General features: G+C 37.9%; 1 pseudogene; it reads left to right on the top strand.

Moving 5' to 3' along the window:
* The first annotated feature begins 3433 nt into the window (after positions 1-3433).
* LOC112867943 (transcription factor BTF3 pseudogene) lies at positions 3434-4213 on the top strand (annotated as a pseudogene).
* The last annotated feature ends 2165 nt before the right edge of the window (positions 4214-6378 follow it).

Here is a 6378-nt window from a genome sequence, read left to right as displayed (position 1 = left end):
GTCTTTCTTATACTTTAATTGCATATATATTAGGAATTGTGCCATAGTTGACTGATTGTTTTTCTCAATCTTTTCTTTCCCCATGTCTTATTTTGGATTGCTTCTATTGTCATGATTTCAGTTTCACTAATCTTTCTTCAACAGTATCTAATCTCTTAACTTCATCTAGACATTGATTTTTCACATCTTGAAGTTCTATTTGAGTCTTTTAGTATTTCCAATGTCTGCATTTATTATGTACAACTTTTCCTGTAACTTCTTGAATGTATAAAATATAGTTATAGATTTTACATTTTTGCCTACTAATTCTTTCATCCATGCCATTTAGAACTCTTCCACTTGAGGGGCGCCTGGGTGGCTCAGTCAGTTAAGTGTCCGACTTCGGCTCAGGTCATGATCTCATGGTTTGTGGGTTCAAGCCCTGTGTTGGGCTCTCTGCTGACAGCTCAGAGCCTGGAGCCTGCTTCGGATTGTGTGTTTAATTCTCTTTCTGCCCCTGCCCCCATTTGTGCTCTGTATCTCAAAAATAAATAAATGTAAAAAAAAAAAAATAAGAACGCTTCCACTTGATTAATTTTTCTCATGATTGGGTTGTATTTTCCTGCTTTGTTGCGTGCCAGATAATTTTGAATTGGATGCCAGAAACTGTGAGTTTTACTTTTTGTATTAAAAAATTCTTGAGCTTTGTTCTGAGAAGTACTTAAATTACTTGGAAATGATTTGATTCTTTTGAAGTTAGCTATTATGCTTTATTAGGCAGATCCAGAGCAGCCTTAGTCTAATTTTGCCCTACTATTGAGGCAATATGCTTCTGAGTACTCTACCTGATGCCTCATGAATTCTAAGTGCTTCCACTCTGTGTCTAGTAAGTATAAAAACTGCTTGCAACCCTAAGCTTTGAGAATTATTGCCTCTAAATCTTTCTGGTGGCTTTTCCTCATCTTTGTGCTGTTTCTTCACACATATGCATTAAGTTTACAACTGAATAATCAAAGAGGACCCCTGCAAATCTCTGGAGTTCTCTTTCTTTTCAGAACTCTGTGGTACTTGTTCTGTGAACTCTCACCCTTAACCTCTGCGACTCCCAGCTTCACTTCCTCAACTCTGTGAGACTGCTAGGCTCTGAGTTCCTCTGCCCTGCACTGCACCCTCAGAACTCACCTCATTTGTTTCCTCTCTCTTATGGCTATCTTCTGTTGCCTATGTCTAATACCTAAAAATTACTGTTTTATGTACTTTGTTCAGTTTTGTGTTTTAGGTGAGAGAGTGAATCTGATCCTTGTTACTCCATCTTGGCCACAATTAGAAGTTCACATTCAGAGTTTTTAAGCACAATTTAAATTTTTTTTTTCAACGTTTATTTATTTTTGGGACAGAGAGAGACAGAGCATGAACGGGCGAGGGGCAGAGAGAGAGGGAGACACAGAATCGGAAACAGGCTCCAGGCTCTGAGCCATCAGCCCAGAGCCCGACGCGGGGCTCGAACTCCCGGACCGCGAGATCGTGACCTGGCTGAAGTCGGACGCTTAACCGACTGCGCCACCCAGGCGCCCCTTTAAGCACAATTTAAATAATATAACAGTTTTATTTAGAAATACAGATTTTATAATGTGTATTGGAACAAAGTTCATATAATGTTCCTGCTGAATAATTGAATTTTTATACAAATTAATCGGTTTACCACCAGCTTTGCCTTCACTCTAATATTACCATGACCTAAGAATACTCATTTGTACACGATTAAGATCTTTTTTCTTCTAATTTTAAACTCTCTGAATGTCCTACATTGGTTTTATAGATCAAGTACTTTATTATTTCCACAAAATATTTAAGACTACACAAACATAAGATTGGATTTTACTAAATGAGATTTAATAATTATATCTTCTTTATTTTTTGCCTTTCACAAATTCAGCCACAAAATTCATAATAACCTATTAGGATGTCATTTATGCCTTATACATCAAATTTCTTGGAATGGCCAACAAGTAACACAAAGATTTGCTGCTTTACTTTAGAAAAGGGTGGATCATTTTAAGAATTTCTTCCACGTTCTAATCTGATGCGGAAAGAGGGAGTATTTCTTCCTAGAAGTGAAGCCTCTTTGGTTTTTATAACTTTTAGCTTTGAAAGTACAATCTTCTACATATAGTATTATTTATCCACAAATGTAATACTTTGCATTTGTCCTCACTAAAGATAGACTGTTACTTAAAAATATGGCCTTTAACTTTGTAGCAACGTGGATGGAACTGGAGAGTGTGATGCTAAGTGAAATAAGCCATACAGAGAAAGACAGATACCATATTATGTGGATCCTGAGAAACTTAACAGAAACCCATGGGGGAGGGGAAGGAAAAAAAAAGAGGTTAGAGTGGGAGAGAGCCAAAGCATAAGAGACTCTTAAAAACTGAGAACAAACTGAGGGTTGATGGGGGGTGGGAGGGAGGGGAGAGTGGGTGATGGGTATTGAGGAGGGCACCTTTTGGGATGAACACTGGGTGTTGTATGGAAACCAATTTGACAATAAATTTCATATATTGAAAAAAAATATGGCCTTTAATTACATATGTGGACTCAGGAATTAAAATGATTTGGAGTTAATTTCACTTGAGATAGATAGGTTGCTTTCTCATCTGTAAATTGTGGAGTGGGGGTTTGAGAGTGTGCTATTTACACAAGACCACATAGTTAAAAGCAGCAGAACCTGTACAGCCATACCCAGTGGCCTTGGTTATGAGGATTGCGTGAGATAATGTGAAGTGCTTAGAGCAGTGCTGGCACTTGGTAAGTGTTCAATAACTGTTTGGAATTCACCCCGAGGACATTAAATATAGTGAGGTTTGAGTTTTCGAAAGAATGCTCTGGCAACAGAATGAGATGGGCAAAGGTTAGGAATTAAGACTGGAAGCAGGGAGAGCAGTTAGGGAACCACAGCAGTAGTTCAGAAGAGATTATGGTGGTCTGAACACATGTGGCAGTGATGCAGATGGAGAGAAGTATACCAATTCAATACATAGAGGAATTTTTATTTCTTTATTTTTAATTTTTTAAGTATTTTAATATTTTAAGTATTTAATATTTTTAATTTTTATTTATTTGAGAGAGAGAGAGCGAGCAAGGGAGGGGCAGAGAGGGAGTGAGACAGAATCCCAAGCAGGCTCCGTTCTGTCAGCACAGAGCCTGATGAGGGGCTTGAACCCACGAACTGTGAGATCATGATCTGAGCCGAAATCAAGAGTGGGATGCTTAACCGACTGAGCCACCCAGGTGCCTCACAGAGGAATTAAAAAAAAATCATTTTTGCCTTATGAATGTGGGAGGTTAGGTAGGAGGGGAAAAAATGAGCATGATTCAGGTTTCTTGCTCAGTGAGATGGGTAAATAGTGGTGTCCTTTAGAGAACACTAGAGCTGCCATCTTGTGTCCCCGCCGTGTGTGCACCTAATCTCAGGTGGTCCACCCGAGACCCCCTGAGCGCCAACCCTAGTCCCAGGCGCGGCCCCATTTCCTCTCCAACAAGAGGAAAGCAACTATCATGAAGCAGGAGAAACTCGTCAAACTGCAAGCACAAGTGCGCATTGGTGGGAAAGGAACTGCTCGCCGAAAAAAGGTGGCTCATCGAACAGCTATAGCAGATGACAAAAAACTTCAGTTCTCCTTAAAGAAGTTAGGGGTAAACAATATCTCTGGTATTGAAGAAGTGAATATGTTCACAAACCAAGGAACAGTGATCCACTTTAACAACCGTAAAGTTCAGGCATCCCTGGCAGCGAACCCTTTCACCATTACAGGCCATGCTGAGAGGAAGCATCTGACAGAAATGCTACTCAGTATCTTAAACCAACTTGGTGCAGACAGTCTGACTAGTTTAAGAAGGCTGGCTGAAGTTCTGCCCAATCTGTGGCTGGAAAGGTACCACTTGCTACCGGAGAGGAGGATGATGATAAAGTTCCAGATTTTGTGGAGAATTTTGATGAAGCTTCCAAGAAGGAAGCAAACAGAATTGAATCAACTTCTGAAGATAAAGCTTGAAGAAGTTACTGGGAGCTGCTATTTTATATTATGACTGCTTTTTAAAAATTTTGTTTACGGATCTGATAAAATCTAGATCTCTAATATTTTTAAGGCCCAGCCCCTTGGACACTGCAGCTCTTTTCAGTTTTTGCTTATACACAATTCATTCTTTGCAGCTAATTAAGCTGAAGAAGTCTGGGAATCAGTTTGAAACAACATTAAAAAAAAAGAACACTAGAGAAGAACCAAATTGCACATGTGGCTTCTTTATGGGGTGAAGGGGAAGAGAAAAGATGACCTTAATGTGGAACAAATTGAGTTTGAAATGTGTTACTTACATCCAAGTGGAAACGATCACACTACATATATATGGAACATCACTGTCTAATAAGAACTTTCTGCAGTGATATAAATGTCCTAGATTTGTTCTATCAAATATGGTGGCTACTATGCCAAATGGCTTTTGAAGATTATTAAAATGGCTAGTCTAAGGAGCTGAATCTTTAATTTTAATTTTAATTAATTTACATTTAAGTTGTCATGTGGTTGGTAGTTAGCATATTGAACTGCAGAGGCTTAGAGTTTAGAGTCAAGAGCTCAAGTGATAAATAATGAAATCTGATGAGTAAAATCATATTAGTCTAAGGGAAATTAGAGATGGTTTTATGCTGGCTATCTTGCAATAAAGATTTATATTAGAGAATTCCTAGTTTGACCATAACAGCATATCAATTTTATTGCATACATTAAACCTGTTGTGAACTTTTTAGCTGATTTCTAAGCCCAGTCAATACCTTAAATCACTCACTGTAAACTTAAGTAGTTCTTCCTCTAATCATAAATATTTCCCCAGAATCAGATGTGTGTGTGGGTGGGTGAGGTAGGGAGGCTCTCTTGTTTTTAGAATTTCAAAATTTGGTGAACAAAAATCAGTGTTCACTCTCTGTATATCCCTTACAAGACTTTGGTCATAGCTTGTTTCATCTTTCCAGACTAGAGACCAAATGTTTTTAGTCTATTCACAATTCTCTTATATCCATGATCATTCTGGTTGCTTTTTCTGTAAACTTAAGAATTTTTTTCTTGAGGTAGACAAATCAGAATTAAAACAATGAATTCTAGCTACTTACACCAATGGCTTGTTACAAGGGTAATTAAAACAATAAATTCTAGCTACTTACAACAATGGCTTGTTACAAGGGTAAACTTTGTTTTGCTTTTTTACTACCCTTTGGCTGGATATCTGGAGCCACAGAAGTATCATGGTATAGTGGGTTGAATAGTGGCCTCAAATGTATGTCCAAGTCCTAATTCCCAGAACCTGTGAATATTACCTTATATGGCAAAAGATGTGATTAGATTGAGGGTCTTGAAGGGTTTATCCGGGATTATGTGGGTGGGCTCTAGAAGCAACTGCATGTGTACAATAAAATGAAGACAGAGGGAGTTTTCAGACACACTGAGAGAAGGCAATGTGAACACAGAGATGAACAGAGTTTGGACTGCTGCCACCATGCACCAAAGAATGCCAGCCAGGCAGCCATCAGAAGCTGGATGGCACGAGAAATGGATTCTCCCCGAAGAGCATCCAAAGGCAGAGCCCTGCTCACAGCTTGATTTCAGCTCAGCAAAAACTTACTCTGGACTTCTGGCCTTCAGAATTATGGGAGAATAAATTTCTGTTGTTTTAAGGCCATCATTTGGTAATTTATTATTGCAGCCACAGGTAACTAATACAGGTGGTCAGAAATGAAGTCTTCAGTAGAGACTAATGCTCTGTAATACTAATAGTCCTACATACTAACCCATTTTTGTTTCATAGGACTACAAAAGTAGGGCAGATTATTCTCTAAGACTGGATTCTTTCGAAATGCATGGTTATACATTTGCCTATGTGAAACTCTTGTGTGTGTGTGTGTGTGCCTAATTTGTTCAGAATATACCCTCGTGAAAAAATAAGAAATTGTCATTTGGTTCTTCCAATGATGTTTTCCACAGGTAATTTCCAAAGCTAGATAAATGTTGTATTTTTAAAAATCTCAAGATGACTCCTTAGACATTTTTATTTAATATTGATTTTAATATCATGTTTAATTTTGCCTAGCCTTTTATTCAATGTATACCCTATGAGAATGTCATTGCTGTGTCACCAACCATAACGCCTGGCACAGTTAATAAATACTTGTTGAATCAATGTGCTATTTGTGTATATCTCTATTGCTGCTTTTTTCAAACTTTTTAAAAACAGCAGAATCATTTTATTTAAAGAATTTATATTTTATAAAGAACATCAATATATAAAATAGATACAAGTAGATCTGCTCTTAGTGAGGAGTGTGAAATCCTGTTTACCTGTCTGTAA

The sequence above is a fragment of the Puma concolor genome, chromosome B4, assembly GCF_028749965.1.
Source record: "Puma concolor isolate L17-30 chromosome B4, mPumCon1.1.hap2, whole genome shotgun sequence".
Classification (NCBI taxonomy): domain Eukaryota; kingdom Metazoa; phylum Chordata; class Mammalia; order Carnivora; family Felidae; genus Puma; species Puma concolor.
The sequence above is the reverse complement of the archived record's forward strand: the minus strand, read 5'-3'. Positions and strand labels throughout refer to the sequence as shown.